General features: G+C 49.3%; 7 non-coding genes and 4 pseudogenes across 7 annotated transcripts; all 11 read right to left on the bottom strand.

The window, feature by feature from the left end:
- Window positions 1–2825: 2825 nt before the first annotated feature.
- LOC142095953 (U2 spliceosomal RNA) lies at window positions 2826–2982 on the bottom strand (annotated as a pseudogene).
- An 819-nt stretch (window positions 2983–3801) lies between these two features.
- Window positions 3802–3992, bottom strand: LOC142095751 (U2 spliceosomal RNA). Its single transcript, XR_012677933.1, has one exon. It is a non-coding gene; the product is annotated as a U2 spliceosomal RNA (small nuclear RNA).
- An 819-nt stretch (window positions 3993–4811) lies between these two features.
- On the bottom strand, window positions 4812–5002 carry LOC142095749 (U2 spliceosomal RNA). Its single transcript, XR_012677932.1, has one exon. It is a non-coding gene; the product is annotated as a U2 spliceosomal RNA (small nuclear RNA).
- Window positions 5003–5821: 819 nt separating this feature from the next.
- LOC142095748 (U2 spliceosomal RNA) lies at window positions 5822–6012 on the bottom strand. The gene has a single exon (XR_012677931.1). It is a non-coding gene; the product is annotated as a U2 spliceosomal RNA (small nuclear RNA).
- Window positions 6013–6831: 819 nt separating this feature from the next.
- Window positions 6832–7022, bottom strand: LOC142095747 (U2 spliceosomal RNA). The gene has a single exon (XR_012677930.1). It is a non-coding gene; the product is annotated as a U2 spliceosomal RNA (small nuclear RNA).
- An 819-nt stretch (window positions 7023–7841) lies between these two features.
- LOC142095746 (U2 spliceosomal RNA) lies at window positions 7842–8032 on the bottom strand. Its single transcript, XR_012677929.1, has one exon. It is a non-coding gene; the product is annotated as a U2 spliceosomal RNA (small nuclear RNA).
- Window positions 8033–8851: 819 nt separating this feature from the next.
- On the bottom strand, window positions 8852–9024 carry LOC142095854 (U2 spliceosomal RNA; annotated as a pseudogene).
- A 5652-nt stretch (window positions 9025–14676) lies between these two features.
- Window positions 14677–14833, bottom strand: LOC142095952 (U2 spliceosomal RNA; annotated as a pseudogene).
- Window positions 14834–15652: 819 nt separating this feature from the next.
- Window positions 15653–15843, bottom strand: LOC142095745 (U2 spliceosomal RNA). Its single transcript, XR_012677928.1, has one exon. It is a non-coding gene; the product is annotated as a U2 spliceosomal RNA (small nuclear RNA).
- Window positions 15844–16662: 819 nt separating this feature from the next.
- Window positions 16663–16853, bottom strand: LOC142095744 (U2 spliceosomal RNA). Its single transcript, XR_012677927.1, has one exon. It is a non-coding gene; the product is annotated as a U2 spliceosomal RNA (small nuclear RNA).
- An 819-nt stretch (window positions 16854–17672) lies between these two features.
- On the bottom strand, window positions 17673–17844 carry LOC142095870 (U2 spliceosomal RNA; annotated as a pseudogene).
- Between the last annotated feature and the right edge of the window lie 1240 nt (window positions 17845–19084).

The raw sequence follows: 19084 nt of genomic DNA, 5'->3' as shown, positions 1-19084 counted from the left end.
GATCATCCTTCACATCCCAGCCGCAGAGTTGGAGGTCCAGCAGGGACTGCAGCTGACGCTGAAGTCTCCTGAAGTTCCTCTTCCTCTCACACGCCTGTTGGCGGCCTTTAGCCTGAAAGAAACTGCGAAACTTGCCCTTGACATACTCCCACCAGTTAGACATACAGTCAAAATACATTTTGTCATTTTTCCACATTACATAGGCATCCCTCAGCTCAACCATCACCTCTTCCTTTCCCAGCAGAGCGCAGTTCAGCTTCCAAGAGCCAGGGCCGGGAGGGAACCCGTGACCCAGAACACCTTCAAAGAGAATGGCCCTATGATCAGAGAAAAAGCAGGGAACCATGACATGCCTGTTTTGTCTTACCGCTCTCGATGTAAACACAAAGTCAATCCGGGAACGCACTGAGCCATCGGGGCGGCTCCAAGTATAATTCACAGAGCCGGCCCCCATAGATCCCACTGCATCCCGCAAGGATGCTTCGGCTACCATCTCCTGCAACAACCTGGAAGAAACATCAAGTTTAGCATTAGTACAAGAACTCCTACCCTCTTCCTCTATAGGACAGTTAAAGTCCCCAGCCATCACTACCGCCCTGGTGGTTGCGAGCTGGGCCCGCAGGGTCTGGAAAAGCTCCAGACGCTCATTCTTACCCGGGGATGCATACACACAGATAAGCCTGATAGGCTCACCCGCCCAGGAGCCATCTACGATAAGCAATCTGCCGCAGACAAACTCCTGAACGGAATCTAATGTGAAGAGGCTTCCCCTGATAAGAATGGCGACCCCTGCAGACTTACAGTCACTCCCCCCAGACCAATAGGAGGGCCCGTGAGACCACTGCCTCCCCAGATGCCTGTAGGAACTAGAGAAAGGGAGAGAACATTCCTGCAACATGTAAACATCACATTTCTGACTGTCAAGAAAGGTAAACACAGACTGACGTCTAATCTTATCCTTCACACTCCTCACATTAATGGTAAAAAGAGAAAAGTTAGCCATTAGTTGGGAGAAAAAAGAGAGTTAGCACAGTCAATACATCAGTTACCCTCCTTGTCCGGTGGGACTTGGTCCGGTCTGCCCGTGTCCCCTTCGGGTGGGAGCAGACCTTTCTCCTCTAGCTGGTCGAATAGGCAGATTTGGGGCAGTTGTAGGAATTCTTCCTCCTCCTGCTCAGAATCCAGCAGCTCATCCACCATCTCTACCAGGGCCCCCTCTGACGGGAGAGGGTCCTCTTCCAGCTCGATTGCCTTTTTCTTGGAAGGGTCAGAGTCGCCAGCTGGGCTGTCCAGCTCTTTCCGCTTCCTCCTTTGTTTGTTCTCATCACCTGCAGACACAAGAGGGAGGAGGGGGGGGAAATCCTCCAGGGAAAGGGGGGGAGCTGCAGTAGCGGTGGAGGGGGTTAGTGCTACTGCAGGGGGAGGGGGTGTTGTGGCAGCGGGGAGGGAGGGGGGTGCTGTCACAACAGGGGTGGGAGATATCTTACCAGCTCTTGGCTGCGGTGTGGGCTTCTGTTGCTTCCTCTGGGCTGGTTTGGGCTGCAGGGCAGGGGTAGGTCCGCTTTCCGGCAGTCCAATCCAGGCAGCTGCAGCGTAGGATCTGGCCCTCTGGGGGCAGTCCCTGTAGATGTGGCTGGCCAGGCCGCAGAGGTTGCAGGACAATTTTCTTGGGCAATCCTTGGACTCGTGCCCCGCCACCTTGCAGTTCCTGCAGGCTGAGACCTTGCAGCTTCTCGCCATGTGGTCAGCTTCCCCGCATTTTCTGCAGTTCCTCGGCTGATCGGCATAGTGGAGGAGGCCGGCAGAGCCGCCCAGGGCAAAGCTTGATGGCAGGTGTTGGAGTCCGTCAGTTGCCGTGCTGTCTTTCCTCAGTCTGATGATAATGGACCACTTGCCTGTCCAGAAGCCGTTGACATCCAGGATCTTGGAGGGGTCCTTGACCACGGAGCAGAAGCGGCTCAGGAAGGTAGCGATGTCCTTACCAGGGGTGTGAGGATTTCTCATGGAGACCGTTACTCTTCTCTCCTCTCTCTGGATGGGGCAGTTCCCCACGAAGCGGGAGAAGGGAGACTCCGGTCTCGCAGTCTTCACTGCCTCCCAGTACCTCTTGCAGATGGCAATGGAGGCGAAGGTGATGTACCATATCCCTTTCAGGTAATTCTGCACGCTGAGGGTTTCAGCCTTGGAGAAGCCCTGGTCCAGGATCATCTTCTTGCCGAAGGTCTCGGCCGTCATGTCTGGGACCCTTCCTTCCACTTCCTTCAGCTTCAGGACCACGGTCTGCCTCATCCAGGGTTCCAGGGTGGGGGTCTTCTGGGGGGTGTCCTGGTTGGGCTGGCCTTGTCCGGCAGCAGCAGGGGCGGTGGAGGCAGAGGTTCCGGCCACGGGGAGAGGCTTCGGGGCGGTGTTCTTTCCTCCCTTCTTCCCAGGGGCAGGAGCAGGGGTGGAGGCAGGAGCTGGGGTAGCTGAGGCCATCGTCCTGGCTCTTCCTGGGGTAGAGAGGCTGGTCGTCCGGGGTGGAGGGAGCAGTGCAGATGTCCTCCCGCTGGGTAGAGAGGAGCAGGGGCTTCCGCTGAAGAGGAGGCGCTTCTTCCGGTGGAGCAGGGCCCGAGGAGAGGAGGGCTTCTTCAGCCGGAGGTGCTCCCGGCGTCTTCTTCCCGGCAGGCAGGGGGGGTCGGCAGCGCTTCTTCCCCGGGGTCGGTCTTCTTGCTCCTGGCCGGCTTTGATCGGGTAACACAAGTCTCAAACAGTTCCTCACCAGGGTTAGAGTGTGCTATCGGATGAGCCACACTCAGGTATGTCCTCTGGGTTTTGGGCAGGAGAGAGACAAGTGCACCATGCAGCAGAGTCTACATCAGCCCCTCACCAATGTTAGAGTGCGCTATCGGATGAGCCACACTCAGCATAACCTCCACCGGGTAGTTGGTAAGCTGATAAGAACAGATACTACACTTGATCTTAGCCAAAAGGCCGAGAAGCGATAACCTGAAAAGGGACCCAGGAAAGCGCCCGCTTCTCAGGCTAGGCCTGACAACTGTAGGAGACAGCCACGCCACACGCCGTATACTTTCTTCAGCGGCGGCCCACAACACTCCATTGCTGCACATTCTAGGCCCGACTAGCCTGAAAAGCCTGACACCTTCACTGGGACCCTCTTTACACCTCTCTGTCTGCAAAGGCACGCACATGAGCCGAGGACTTTTCAAACGAGATGCCTGCAAAATTTGCATTAACTCCTCCCCTTGACCATAAGTGCAACGACGCCCGCTGATTAGTCGGCCTGCCGTTCCGTCCTCGTCTCCCCAGGCAATTAATCACACTGTCTGCCCAGCTTCTTTCGGAATATTCACAGCATGTCACAGAAACAGCACTTCAAGGTGCATCACAATTGTTTCTCGGGCCACCGGCAAGTAAATAGAAAAGGAAGCTGCATGCTGCAACAGCAGCAGGGTTCTAAAAGGTGTGTGTCATAATCCTCACTTGCCTTTATTATGTCACTGGGTCCACAAGAGGGAGACACACTACGTCAGATTAATAGTTTCATTCATTCGGAGATCCAATTGAATTTGCAAATCACAAGTTGCTCCATTAAAGGAATAATTGGATCAATTCAGTAATCCTTTTGGACAAAGAAAAGGGTCTTCTTATCTGCAAATGCTTGTTTGCTAAAAGAGATAAGAAACAAAACAACAAAAAGACACAATAAATTGACACGAAATAAGACACAGGAGACAAAAATCTGTTCTTATGTTTTTTTGTTGCTGAAAAGAGACATGATTCTATTTTTTGATAACTGGATAAGAGAAGTGCACCGGTCCTGGAAGTACTGCAATACCAGGTCAATGCGTGGAGTGGACAGAGCAAGCTCTTCTTCCATCTCCCTGTTCTAAAAATCCATTTAATATATGGCCCCCAGATAGGGGGCGTATCAGATATTAAACTGATAAGAACAGATACTACACTTGATCTTAGCCAAAAGGCCGAGAAGCGATAACCTGAAAAGGGACCCAGGAAAGCGCCCGCTTCTCAGGCTAGGCCTGACAACTGTAGGAGACAGCCACGCCACACGCCGTATACTTTCTTCAGCGGCGGCCCACAACACTCCATTGCTGCACATTCTAGGCCCGACTAGCCTGAAAAGCCTGACACCTTCACTGGGACCCTCTTTACACCTCTCTGTCTGCAAAGGCACGCACATGAGCCGAGGACTTTTCAAACGAGATGCCTGCAAAATTTGCATTAACTCCTCCCCTTGACCATAAGTGCAACGACGCCCGCTGATTAGTCGGCCTGCCGTTCCGTCCTCGTCTCCCCAGGCAATTAATCACACTGTCTGCCCAGCTTCTTTCGGAATATTCACAGCATGTCACAGAAACAGCACTTCAAGGTGCATCACAATTGTTTCTCGGGCCACCGGCAAGTAAATAGAAAAGGAAGCTGCATGCTGCAACAGCAGCAGGGTTCTAAAAGGTGTGTGTCATAATCCTCACTTGCCTTTATTATGTCACTGGGTCCACAAGAGGGAGACACACTACGTCAGATTAATAGTTTCATTCATTCGGAGATCCAATTGAATTTGCAAATCACAAGTTGCTCCATTAAAGGAATAATTGGATCAATTCAGTAATCCTTTTGGACAAAGAAAAGGGTCTTCTTATCTGCAAATGCTTGTTTGCTAAAAGAGATAAGAAACAAAACAACAAAAAGACACAATAAATTGACACGAAATAAGACACAGGAGACAAAAATCTGTTCTTATGTTTTTTTGTTGCTGAAAAGAGACATGATTCTATTTTTTGATAACTGGATAAGAGAAGTGCACCGGTCCTGGAAGTACTGCAATACCAGGTCAATGCGTGGAGTGGACAGAGCAAGCTCTTCTTCCATCTCCCTGTTCTAAAAATCCATTTAATATATGGCCCCCAGATAGGGGGCGTATCAGATATTAAACTGATAAGAACAGATACTACACTTGATCTTAGCCAAAAGGCCGAGAAGCGATAACCTGAAAAGGGACCCAGGAAAGCGCCCGCTTCTCAGGCTAGGCCTGACAACTGTAGGAGACAGCCACGCCACACGCCGTATACTTTCTTCAGCGGCGGCCCACAACACTCCATTGCTGCACATTCTAGGCCCGACTAGCCTGAAAAGCCTGACACCTTCACTGGGACCCTCTTTACACCTCTCTGTCTGCAAAGGCACGCACATGAGCCGAGGACTTTTCAAACGAGATGCCTGCAAAATTTGCATTAACTCCTCCCCTTGACCATAAGTGCAACGACGCCCGCTGATTAGTCGGCCTGCCGTTCCGTCCTCGTCTCCCCAGGCAATTAATCACACTGTCTGCCCAGCTTCTTTCGGAATATTCACAGCATGTCACAGAAACAGCACTTCAAGGTGCATCACAATTGTTTCTCGGGCCACCGGCAAGTAAATAGAAAAGGAAGCTGCATGCTGCAACAGCAGCAGGGTTCTAAAAGGTGTGTGTCATAATCCTCACTTGCCTTTATTATGTCACTGGGTCCACAAGAGGGAGACACACTACGTCAGATTAATAGTTTCATTCATTCGGAGATCCAATTGAATTTGCAAATCACAAGTTGCTCCATTAAAGGAATAATTGGATCAATTCAGTAATCCTTTTGGACAAAGAAAAGGGTCTTCTTATCTGCAAATGCTTGTTTGCTAAAAGAGATAAGAAACAAAACAACAAAAAGACACAATAAATTGACACGAAATAAGACACAGGAGACAAAAATCTGTTCTTATGTTTTTTTGTTGCTGAAAAGAGACATGATTCTATTTTTTGATAACTGGATAAGAGAAGTGCACCGGTCCTGGAAGTACTGCAATACCAGGTCAATGCGTGGAGTGGACAGAGCAAGCTCTTCTTCCATCTCCCTGTTCTAAAAATCCATTTAATATATGGCCCCCAGATAGGGGGCGTATCAGATATTAAACTGATAAGAACAGATACTACACTTGATCTTAGCCAAAAGGCCGAGAAGCGATAACCTGAAAAGGGACCCAGGAAAGCGCCCGCTTCTCAGGCTAGGCCTGACAACTGTAGGAGACAGCCACGCCACACGCCGTATACTTTCTTCAGCGGCGGCCCACAACACTCCATTGCTGCACATTCTAGGCCCGACTAGCCTGAAAAGCCTGACACCTTCACTGGGACCCTCTTTACACCTCTCTGTCTGCAAAGGCACGCACATGAGCCGAGGACTTTTCAAACGAGATGCCTGCAAAATTTGCATTAACTCCTCCCCTTGACCATAAGTGCAACGACGCCCGCTGATTAGTCGGCCTGCCGTTCCGTCCTCGTCTCCCCAGGCAATTAATCACACTGTCTGCCCAGCTTCTTTCGGAATATTCACAGCATGTCACAGAAACAGCACTTCAAGGTGCATCACAATTGTTTCTCGGGCCACCGGCAAGTAAATAGAAAAGGAAGCTGCATGCTGCAACAGCAGCAGGGTTCTAAAAGGTGTGTGTCATAATCCTCACTTGCCTTTATTATGTCACTGGGTCCACAAGAGGGAGACACACTACGTCAGATTAATAGTTTCATTCATTCGGAGATCCAATTGAATTTGCAAATCACAAGTTGCTCCATTAAAGGAATAATTGGATCAATTCAGTAATCCTTTTGGACAAAGAAAAGGGTCTTCTTATCTGCAAATGCTTGTTTGCTAAAAGAGATAAGAAACAAAACAACAAAAAGACACAATAAATTGACACGAAATAAGACACAGGAGACAAAAATCTGTTCTTATGTTTTTTTGTTGCTGAAAAGAGACATGATTCTATTTTTTGATAACTGGATAAGAGAAGTGCACCGGTCCTGGAAGTACTGCAATACCAGGTCAATGCGTGGAGTGGACAGAGCAAGCTCTTCTTCCATCTCCCTGTTCTAAAAATCCATTTAATATATGGCCCCCAGATAGGGGGCGTATCAGATATTAAACTGATAAGAACAGATACTACACTTGATCTTAGCCAAAAGGCCGAGAAGCGATAACCTGAAAAGGGACCCAGGAAAGCGCCCGCTTCTCAGGCTAGGCCTGACAACTGTAGGAGACAGCCACGCCACACGCCGTATACTTTCTTCAGCGGCGGCCCACAACACTCCATTGCTGCACATTCTAGGCCCGACTAGCCTGAAAAGCCTGACACCTTCACTGGGACCCTCTTTACACCTCTCTGTCTGCAAAGGCACGCACATGAGCCGAGGACTTTTCAAACGAGATGCCTGCAAAATTTGCATTAACTCCTCCCCTTGACCATAAGTGCAACGACGCCCGCTGATTAGTCGGCCTGCCGTTCCGTCCTCGTCTCCCCAGGCAATTAATCACACTGTCTGCCCAGCTTCTTTCGGAATATTCACAGCATGTCACAGAAACAGCACTTCAAGGTGCATCACAATTGTTTCTCGGGCCACCGGCAAGTAAATAGAAAAGGAAGCTGCATGCTGCAACAGCAGCAGGGTTCTAAAAGGTGTGTGTCATAATCCTCACTTGCCTTTATTATGTCACTGGGTCCACAAGAGGGAGACACACTACGTCAGATTAATAGTTTCATTCATTCGGAGATCCAATTGAATTTGCAAATCACAAGTTGCTCCATTAAAGGAATAATTGGATCAATTCAGTAATCCTTTTGGACAAAGAAAAGGGTCTTCTTATCTGCAAATGCTTGTTTGCTAAAAGAGATAAGAAACAAAACAACAAAAAGACACAATAAATTGACACGAAATAAGACACAGGAGACAAAAATCTGTTCTTATGTTTTTTTGTTGCTGAAAAGAGACATGATTCTATTTTTTGATAACTGGATAAGAGAAGTGCACCGGTCCTGGAAGTACTGCAATACCAGGTCAATGCGTGGAGTGGACAGAGCAAGCTCTTCTTCCATCTCCCTGTTCTAAAAATCCATTTAATATATGGCCCCCAGATAGGGGGCGTATCAGATATTAAACTGATAAGAACAGATACTACACTTGATCTTAGCCAAAAGGCCGAGAAGCGATAACCTGAAAAGGGACCCAGGAAAGCGCCCGCTTCTCAGGCTAGGCCTGACAACTGTAGGAGACAGCCACGCCACACGCCGTATACTTTCTTCAGCGGCGGCCCACAACACTCCATTGCTGCACATTCTAGGCCCGACTAGCCTGAAAAGCCTGACACCTTCACTGGGACCCTCTTTACACCTCTCTGTCTGCAAAGGCACGCACATGAGCCGAGGACTTTTCAAACGAGATGCCTGCAAAATTTGCATTAACTCCTCCCCTTGACCATAAGTGCAACGACGCCCGCTGATTAGTCGGCCTGCCGTTCCGTCCTCGTCTCCCCAGGCAATTAATCACACTGTCTGCCCAGCTTCTTTCGGAATATTCACAGCATGTCACAGAAACAGCACTTCAAGGTGCATCACAATTGTTTCTCGGGCCACCGGCAAGTAAATAGAAAAGGAAGCTGCATGCTGCAACAGCAGCAGGGTTCTAAAAGGTGTGTGTCATAATCCTCACTTGCCTTTATTATGTCACTGGGTCCACAAGAGGGAGACACACTACGTCAGATTAATAGTTTCATTCATTCGGAGATCCAATTGAATTTGCAAATCACAAGTTGCTCCATTAAAGGAATAATTGGATCAATTCAGTAATCCTTTTGGACAAAGAAAAGGGTCTTCTTATCTGCAAATGCTTGTTTGCTAAAAGAGATAAGAAACAAAACAACAAAAAGACACAATAAATTGACACGAAATAAGACACAGGAGACAAAAATCTGTTCTTATGTTTTTTTGTTGCTGAAAAGAGACATGATTCTATTTTTTGATAACTGGATAAGAGAAGTGCACCGGTCCTGGAAGTACTGCAATACCAGGTCAATGCGTGGAGTGGACAGAGCAAGCTCTTCTTCCATCTCCCTGTTCTAAAAATCCATTTAATATATGGCCCCCAGATAGGGGGCGTATCAGATATTAAACTGATAAGAACAGATTTTTTGATTGAAAAAGTAGCTTTATTTTGTATAAAGTACAAAAAACACAGTTCATACATTTCATTCAAGTGTACGCAGTACACCGTAAGACATGATCATGCATACGTTTTAGTACAATACAGGGCATAAAGTACAAGACATGACATCCTACACTATATACATCAAGTACTGCACTAACCATTCAAACTTTACAGTGTATTACAGTGCAATAAAATAACATTGGATGTGAGGGGGAGGTAGGTAAGAGGGGTAGGGTGATGGGGTCACGAGCAAAAAGTTTTTATTGAGGACAGACACAAGGGGAAGGGTGCATAAATAGACATGACATTCAATAATACTTCATGCTGTGAAGGGGAATGGGTTGGAGGGGGAAAGGGAGGGGAGCACAAACCAAAGTTTTTTATTGAAAATAGACACAATGGGGAGGAGGAGAAGAGGAGACAACAATCAATCAATTACAATCAATCGTCGTCTTCATCTTCCTCAGGACTGTCAAGGGTGTTATAGTCTCTTAACAGGCTATGGATAAGCCTGCGACAGTCCTGGATGGTCATCTTCTCCCGCTTCAAGATGAGGCGGTTCCTGGCAAGCCACATAGCGTCCTTAAAACAGTTCATAAGGCGCCAGGCCTCCTGGATTGCCTCAACGGTGTGAGTCCCAGGAAATAATCCATAAAATACCGAATGGTATGAAAGGCAAGTCCTGGGCACACTGTCCTTAAGTTCATGTTCCAGGGCATCCAACAATGCCTGTGCAGTGGGACAGTCCCAAAAGATATGTTGAGCAGTCTCCCTCTTGGTAATACAAAAGGGGCAGTGAACATATCTGCACAGGTTCCGGGAGTGCATAAATGTCCTGAGAGGCAAGCCCCCCTGAATGGCCATCCATGCAATGTCTTTATGTCCATTAGTCAGTCTCTTAGAGGCCACATTCTCCCAAACATGTTTGGCCGTGGCCACAGGGAGCCCTGGAACAGACTCCATAATGTCCTTAGCTCTGATGAGCTTGTGGATAGTTTTAGGTTTCCACAAGTCTGGTTTAAGTCCCTCCAGATGGTGCTCCCTCACAAATTGTCCAACATCCAGGTAAAACCAAGGTGTAGTCCAGTTGTAAGGGAAGGAGCTGTCCCACTTGTCCCAACCAAGTTTCCTCCAAAGAGGAAGAAGGAAAAAGCGTGACATGGACTTCCCGGCAGAGCAAACGTTCTTTTCAAGGAGTGTCCTGCGGATACAGTTGCAAACAAAGAAGGCCCGCAGCATGGTGGGGATATCAGGGATCCCTTTCCCACCTTTGTGGGGCTCCTTGTACATAACAGACCGCTTCACTCTGTCCATTTTGGAGCCCCAGATGAAGTGAAAGACTGTCCTCGTGATGGTCTTACAGACGGCAGCAAGAGGTGGCCAAGCTTGGGCCGTGTACTGAAGAACGGGAAGAATCTCGTTGCGCAGTACCAGTGCTTTCCCTTCGATGGTAAGAAGTCTGAGGCTCCACAGTCCAATCTTTTGCCGGACTGTTGCCAGTCTCTCTTCCCAGCACTTCAGGGCCGCCTCCTCTCCACCGAACCAAACTCCAAGAATTTTGATGAAGTCCGGCTTGATTGTGAAGGGGAATGCAGCGGGGGATGACAGGTGCCACTGACCAAACAGCATTGCCTCTGACTTCCCGCAGTTGACTTTTGCCCCTGAAGCTTGGCCGAAGTTGTTGCAGGTCTGGACGAGTGCTGCCACCGAACGCTGATCAGCGCAGAAGACAGTGACGTCGTCCATGTAGAGCGAACACTTGGCCTCTAGTCGGTCTGGACCCGGTGCGGTGATCCCTCTGATCTCTGGGTTTCGCCTGATGGACATCGCAAAGAGCTCTATACAACAGACAAAAAGGAGAGGTGAAAGAGGGCAGCCTTGTCTGACCCCAGACAGTACAGAGAAGGGGTCAGTCTTCCAGCCGTTCACCAACACAGAGCTGTAAATATCAAGGTACATCAGGTTAACATAAGAACAAAACATATCACCCAATCCAAACCTGCACAGAACCTTACGCATAAAACCATGAGAGACACGATCAAAGGCCTTCTCCTGATCAAGACTGACCAGGGCCACATGTGCGTGGCGGTCTTTGATATAATGAACCGTGTCCCTCAGCAGCGCAAGGCTGTCTGCAATCCTTCTACCAGGAATGCCACAAGTCTGATCAGGATGAACAATTCGCCCAATGACAACCTTTAGCCTGTTGGCTAGTACCTTGGCCAAAATCTTGTAGTCCACGTTCAGGAGGGAGATGGGCCTCCAATTTTTGAGGTCACATCTCTCTCCCTTGCGCTTATACAAAATCGTGATCAAGCCCTCTCTCAGAGTAGGAGGCATCCTGCCCTCCACCACCATCTCCTCATACAGCTCTAGCAGGTCCGGGCCAATGAGGTCCCACAGCGCTACATAGAGCTCGGCTGGGAGGCCATCACTGCCCGGGGTCCTGCCCGGCCTAAAGGATTTAGCGGCAGAGTGCAGCTCCCCCAAGGTGAGGGGGGCATCCATAGCTGCCCTACCTGTAGGATCAATAGGGTTAGTGATACCTGACAGGAAAGATTCAGCTGCGTCGTCGTCTGTAGTCTTAGGGGAGTAGAGTTTGCCGTAGTAGTCTGAGACGACTCCCATGACGCCCTCCTTCCCCCTCCTGGGGGTGCCAGACTCGTCCCGCAGCTCAGTCAGGGGCGTGTGGCCGGAGTGGAGTTTTCTGAAAAAGAAAGAATTACATTTCTCACCCTTCTCCAGATTCTCCACCTTGGAACGGAAGATGATGCGATTGGCCTCTTCCTCGAAGTGCCTTTTCAGGCCCCCTTTGGCCTCAGCCAGATCATCCTTCACATCCCAGCCGCAGAGTTGGAGATCCAGCAGGGACTGCAGCTGACGCTGAAGTCTCCTGAAGTTCCTCTTCCTCTCACACGCCTGTTGGCGGCCTTTAGCCTGAAAGAAACTGCGAAACTTGCCCTTGACATACTCCCACCAGTTAGACATACAGTCAAAATACATTTTGTCATTTTTCCACATTACATAGGCATCCCTCAGCTCAACCATCACCTCTTCCTTTCCCAGCAGAGCGCAGTTCAGCTTCCAAGAGCCAGGGCCGGGAGGGAACCCGTGACCCAGAACACCTTCAAAGAGAATGGCCCTATGATCAGAGAAAAAGCAGGGAACCATGACATGCCTGTTTTGTCTTACCGCTCTCGATGTAAACACAAAGTCAATCCGGGAACGCACTGAGCCATCGGGGCGGCTCCAAGTATAATTCACAGAGCCGGCCCCCATAGATCCCACTGCATCCCGCAAGGATGCTTCGGCTACCATCTCCTGCAACAACCTGGAAGAAACATCAAGTTTAGCATTAGTACAAGAACTCCTACCATCTTCCTCTATAGGACAGTTAAAGTCCCCAGCCATCACTACCGCCCTGGTGGTTGCGAGCTGGGCCCGCAGGGTCTGGAAAAGCTCCAAACGCTCATTCTTACCCGGGGATGCATACACACAGATAAGCCTGATAGGCTCACCCGCCCAGGAGCCATCTACGATAAGCAATCTGCCGCAGACAAACTCCTGAACGGAATCTAATGTGAAGAGGCTTCCCCTGATAAGAATGGCGACCCCTGCAGACTTACAGTCACTCCCCCCAGACCAATAGGAGGGCCCGTGAGACCACTGCCTCCCCAGATGCCTGTAGGAACTAGAGAAAGGGAGAGAACATTCCTGCAACATGTAAACATCACATTTCTGACTGTCAAGAAAGGTAAACACAGACTGACGTCTAATCTTATCCTTCACACTCCTCACATTAATGGTAAAAAGAGAAAAGTTAGCCATTAGTTGGGAGAAAAAAGAGAGTTAGCACAGTCAATACATCAGTTACCCTCCTTGTCCGGTGGGACTTGGTCCGGTCTGCCCGTGTCCCCTTCGGGTGGGAGCAGACCTTTCTCCTCTAGCTGGTCGAATAGGCAGATTTGGGGCAGTTGTAGGAATTCTTCCTCCTCCTGCTCAGAATCCAGCAGCTCATCCACCATCTCTACCAGGGCCCCCTCTGACGGGAGAGGGTCCTCTTCCAGCTCGATTGCCTTTTTCTTGGAAGGGTCAGAGTCGCCAGCTGGGCTGTCCAGCTCTTTCCGCTTCCTCCTTTGTTTCTTCTCATCACCTGCAGACACAAGAGGGAGGAGGGGGGGGAAATCCTCCAGGGAAAGGGAGGGAGCTGCAGTAGCGGTGGAGGGGGTTAGTGCTACTGCAGGGGGGGGGGGGTGTTGTGACAGCGGGGAGGGAGGGGGGTGCTGTCACAACAGGGGTGGGAGATATCTTACCAGCTCTTGGCTGCGGTGTGGGCTTCTGTTGCTTCCTCTGGGCTGGCTTGGGCTGCAGGGCAGGGGCAGGTCCGCTTTCCGGCAGTCCAATCCCGGCAGCTGCAGCGTAGGATCTGGCCCTCTGGGGGCAGTCCCTGTAGATGTGGCTGGCCAGGCCGCAGAGGTTGCAGGACAATTTTCTTGGGCAATCCTTGGACTCGTGCCCCGCCACCTTGCAGTTCCTGCAGGCTGAGACCTTGCAGCTTCTCGCCATGTGGTCAGCTTCCCCGCATTTTCTGCAGTTCCTCGGCTGATCGGCATAGTGGAGGAGGCCGGCAGAGCCGCCCAGGGCAAAGCTTGATGGCAGGTGTTGGAGTCCGTCAGTTGCCGTGCTGTCTTTCCTCAGTCTGATGATAATGGACCACTTGCCTGTCCAGAAGCCGTTGACATCCAGGATCTTGGAGGGGTCCTTGACCACGGAGCAGAAGCGGCTCAGGAAGGTAGCGATGTCCTTACCAGGGGTGTGAGGATTTCTCATGGAGACCGTGACTCTTCTCTCCTCTCTCTGGATGGGGCAGTTCCCCACGAAGCGGGAGAAGGGAGACTCCGGTCTCGCAGTCTTCACTGCCTCCCAGTACCTCTTGCAGATGGCAATGGAGGCGAAGGTGATGTACCATATCCCTTTCAGGTAATTCTGCACGCTGAGGGTTTCAGCCTTGGAGAAGCCCTGGTCCAGGATCATCTTCTTGCCGAAGGTCTCGGCCGTCATGTCTGGGACCCTTCCTTCCACTTCCTTCAGCTTCAGGACCACGGTCTGCCTCATCCAGGGTTCCAGGGTGGGGGTCTTCTGGGGGGTGTCCTGGTTGGGCTGGCCTTGTCCGGTAGCAGCAGGGGCGGTGGAGGCAGAGGTTCCGGCCACGGGGAGAGGCTTCGGGGCGGTGTTCTTTCCTCCCTTCTTCCCAGGGGCAGGAGCAGGGGTGGAGGCAGGAGCTGGGGTAGCTGAGGCCATCGTCCTGGCTCTTCCTGGGGTAGAGAGGCTGGTCGTCCGGGGTGGAGGGGGCAGTGCAGATGTCCTCCCGCTGGGTAGAGAGGAGCAGGGGCTTCCGCTGAAGAGGAGGCGCTTCTTCCAGTGGAGCAGGGCCCGAGGAGAGGAGGGCTTCTTCAGCCGGAGGTGCTCCCGGCGTCTTCTTCCCGGCAGGCAGGGGGGGTCGGCAGCGCTTCTTCCCCGGGGTCGGTCTTCTTGCTCCTGGCCGGCTTTGATCGGGTAACACAAGTCTCAAACAGTTCCTCACCAGGGTTAGAGTGTGCTATCGGATGAGCCACACTCAGGTATGTCCTCTGGGTTTTGGGCAGGAGAGAGACAAGTGCACCATGCAGCAGAGTCTACATCAGCCCCTCACCAATGTTAGAGTGCGCTATCGGATGAGCCACACTCAGCATAACCTCCACCGGGTAGTTGGTAAGCTGATAAGAACAGATACTACACTTGATCTTAGCCAAAAGGCCGAGAAGCGATAACCTGAAAAGGGACCCAGGAAAGCGCCCGCTTCTCAGGCTAGGCCTGACAACTGTAGGAGACAGCCACGCCACACGCCGTATACTTTCTTCAGCGGCGGCCCACAACACTCCATTGCTGCACATTCTAGGCCCGACTAGCCTGAAAAGCCTGACACCTTCACTGGGACCCTCTTTACACCTCTCTGTCTGCAAAGGCACGCACATGAGCCGAGGACTTTTCAAACGAGATGCCTGCAAAATTTGCATTAACTCCTCCCCTTGACCATAAGTGCAACGACGCCCGCTGATTAGTCGGCCTGCCGTTCCGTCCTCGTCTCCCCAGGCAATTAATCACACTGTCTGCCCAGCTTCTTTCGGAATATTCACAGCATGTCACAGAAACAGCACTTCAAGGTGCATCACAATTGTTTCTCGGGCCACCGGCAAGTAAATAGAAAAGGAAGCTGCATGCTGCAACAGCAGCAGGGTTCTAAAAGGTGTGTGTCATAATCCTCACTTGCCTTTATTATGTCACTGGGTCCACAAGAGGGAGACACACTACGTCAGATTAATAGTTTCATTCATTCGGAGATCCAATTGAATTTGCAAATCACAAGTTGCTCCATTAAAGGAATAATTGGATCAATTCAGTAATCCTTTTGGACAAAGAAAAGGGTCTTCTTATCTGCAAATGCTTGTTTGCTAAAAGAGATAAGAAACAAAACAACAAAAAGACACAATAAATTGACACGAAATAAGACACAGGAGACAAAAATCTGTTCTTATGTTTTTTTGTTGCTGAAAAGAGACATGATTCTATTTTTTGATAACTGGATAAGAGAAGTGCACCGGTCCTGGAAGTACTGCAATACCAGGTCAATGCGTGGAGTGGACAGAGCAAGCTCTTCTTCCATCTCCCTGTTCTAAAAATCCATTTAATATATGGCCCCCAGATAGGGGGCGTATCAGATATTAAACTGATAAGAACAGATACTACACTTGATCTTAGCCAAAAGGCCGAGAAGCGATAACCTGAAAAGGGACCCAGGAAAGCGCCCGCTTCTCAGGCTAGGCCTGACAACTGTAGGAGACAGCCACGCCACACGCCGTATACTTTCTTCAGCGGCGGCCCACAACACTCCATTGCTGCACATTCTAGGCCCGACTAGCCTGAAAAGCCTGACACCTTCACTGGGACCCTCTTTACACCTCTCTGTCTGCAAAGGCACGCACATGAGCCGAGGACTTTTCAAACGAGATGCCTGCAAAATTTGCATTAACTCCTCCCCTTGACCATAAGTGCAACGACGCCCGCTGATTAGTCGGCCTGCCGTTCCGTCCTCGTCTCCCCAGGCAATTAATCACACTGTCTGCCCAGCTTCTTTCGGAATATTCACAGCATGTCACAGAAACAGCACTTCAAGGTGCATCACAATTGTTTCTCGGGCCACCGGCAAGTAAATAGAAAAGGAAGCTGCATGCTGCAACAGCAGCAGGGTTCTAAAAGGTGTGTGTCATAATCCTCACTTGCCTTTATTATGTCACTGGGTCCACAAGAGGGAGACACACTACGTCAGATTAATAGTTTCATTCATTCGGAGATCCAATTGAATTTGCAAATCACAAGTTGCTCCATTAAAGGAATAATTGGATCAATTCAGTAATCCTTTTGGACAAAGAAAAGGGTCTTCTTATCTGCAAATGCTTGTTTGCTAAAAGAGATAAGAAACAAAACAACAAAAAGACACAATAAATTGACACGAAATAAGACACAGGAGACAAAAATCTGTTCTTATGTTTTTTTGTTGCTGAAAAGAGACATGATTCTATTTTTTGATAACTGGATAAGAGAAGTGCACCGGTCCTGGAAGTACTGCAATACCAGGTCAATGCGTGGAGTGGACAGAGCAAGCTCTTCTTCCATCTCCCTGTTCTAAAAATCCATTTAATATATGGCCCCCAGATAGGGGGCGTATCAGATATTAAACTGATAAGAACAGATACTACACTTGATCTTAGCCAAAAGGCCGAGAAGCGATAACCTGAAAAGGGACCCAGGAAAGCGCCCGCTTCTCAGGCTAGGCCTGACAACTGTAGGAGACAGCCACGCCACACGCCGTATACTTTCTTCAGCGGCGGCCCACAACACTCCATTGCTGCACATTCTAGGCCCGACTAGCCTGAAAAGCCTGACACCTTCACTGGGACCCTCTTTACACCTCTCTGTCTGCAAAGGCACGCACATGAGCCGAGGACTTTTCAAACGAGATGCCTGCAAAATTTGCATTAACTCCTCCCCTTGACCATAAGTGCAACGACGCCCGCTGATTAGTCGGCCTGCCGTTCCGTCCTCGTCTCCCCAGGCAATTAATCACACTGTCTGCCCAGCTTCTTTCGGAATATTCACAGCATGTCACAGAAACAGCACTTCAAGGTGCATCACAATTGTTTCTCGGGCCACCGGCAAGTAAATAGAAAAGGAAGCTGCATGCTGCAACAGCAGCAGGGTTCTAAAAGGTGTGTGTCATAATCCTCACTTGCCTTTATTATGTCACTGGGTCCACAAGAGGGAGACACACTACGTCAGATTAATAGTTTCATTCATTCGGAGATCCAATTGAATTTGCAAATCACAAGTTGCTCCATTAAAGGAATAATTGGATCAATTCAGTAATCCTTTTGGACAAAGAAAAGGGTCTTCTTATCTGCAAATGCTTGTTTGCTAAAAGAGATAAGAAACAAAACAACAAAAAGACACAATAAATTGACACGAAATAAGACACAGGAGACAAAAATCTGTTCTTATGTTTTTTTGTTGCTGAAAAGAGACATGATTCTATTTTTTGATAACTGGATAAGAGAAGTGCACCGGTCCTGGAAGTACTGCAATACCAGGTCAATGCGTGGAGTGGACAGAGCAAGCTCTTCTTCCATCTCCCTGTTCTAAAAATCCATTTAATATATGGCCCCCAGATAGGGGGCGTATCAGATATTAAACTGATAAGAACAGATTTTTGATTGAAAAAGTAGCTTTATTTTGTATAAAGTACAAAAAACACAGTTCATACATTTCATTCAAGTGTACGCAGTACACCGTAAGACATGATCATGCATACGTTTTAGTACAATACAGGGCATAAAGTACAAGACATGACATCCTACACTATATACATCAAGTACTGCACTAACCATTCAAACTTTACAGTGTATTACAGTGCAATAAAATAACATTGGATGTGAGGGGGAGGTAGGTAAGAGGGGTAGGGTGGTGGAGTCACGAGCAAAAAGTTTTTATTGAGGACAGACACAAAGGGAAGGGTGCATAAATAGACATGACATTCAATAATACTTCATGCTGTGAAGGGGAATGGGTTGGAGGGGGAAGGGGAGGGGAGCACAAACCAAAGTTTTTTATTGAAAATAGACACAATGGGGAGGAGGAGAAGAGGAGACAACAATCAATCAATTACAATCAATCGTCGTCTTCATCTTCCTCAGGACTGTCAAGGGTGTTATAGTCTCTTAACAGGCTATGGATAAGCCTGCGACAGTCCTGGATGGTCATCTTCTCCCGCTTCAAGATGAGGCGGTTCCTGGCAAGCCACATAGCGTCCTTAAAACAGTTCATAAGGCGCCAGGCCTCCTGGATTGCCTCAACGGTGTGAGTCCCAGGAAATAATCCATAAAATACCGAATGGTATGAGAGGCAAGTCCTGGGCACACTGTCCTTAAGTTCATGTTCCAGGGCATCCAACAATGCCTGTGCAGTGGGACAGTCCCAAAAGATATGTTGAGCAGTCTCCCTCTTGGTAATACAAAAGGGGCAGTGAACATATCTGCACAGGTTTCGGGAGTGCATAAATGTCCTGAGAGGCAAACCCCCCTGAATGGCCATCCATGCAATGTCCTTATGTCCATTAGTCAGTCTCTTAGAGGCCACATTCTCCCAAACATGTTTGGCCGTGGCCACAGGGAGCCCTGGAACAGACTCCATAATGTCCTTAGCTCTGATGAGCTTGTGGATAGTTTTAGGTTTCCACAAGTCTGGTTTAAGTCCCTCCAGATGGTGCTCCCTCACAAATTGTCCAACATCCAGGTAAAACCAAGGTGTAGTCCAGTTGTAAGGGAAGGAGCTGTCCCACTTGTCCCAACCAAGTTTCCTCCAAAGAGGAAGAAGGAAAAAGCGTGACATGGACTTCCCAGCAGAGCAAACGTTCTTTTCAAGGAGTGTCCTGCGGATACAGTTGCAAACAAAGAAGGCCCGCAGCAT

This window comes from Mixophyes fleayi, chromosome 6, assembly GCF_038048845.1.
Source record: "Mixophyes fleayi isolate aMixFle1 chromosome 6, aMixFle1.hap1, whole genome shotgun sequence".
Taxonomy (NCBI): Eukaryota; Metazoa; Chordata; class Amphibia; order Anura; family Limnodynastidae; genus Mixophyes; species Mixophyes fleayi.
The sequence above is the reverse complement of the archived record's forward strand: the minus strand, read 5'-3'. Positions and strand labels throughout refer to the sequence as shown.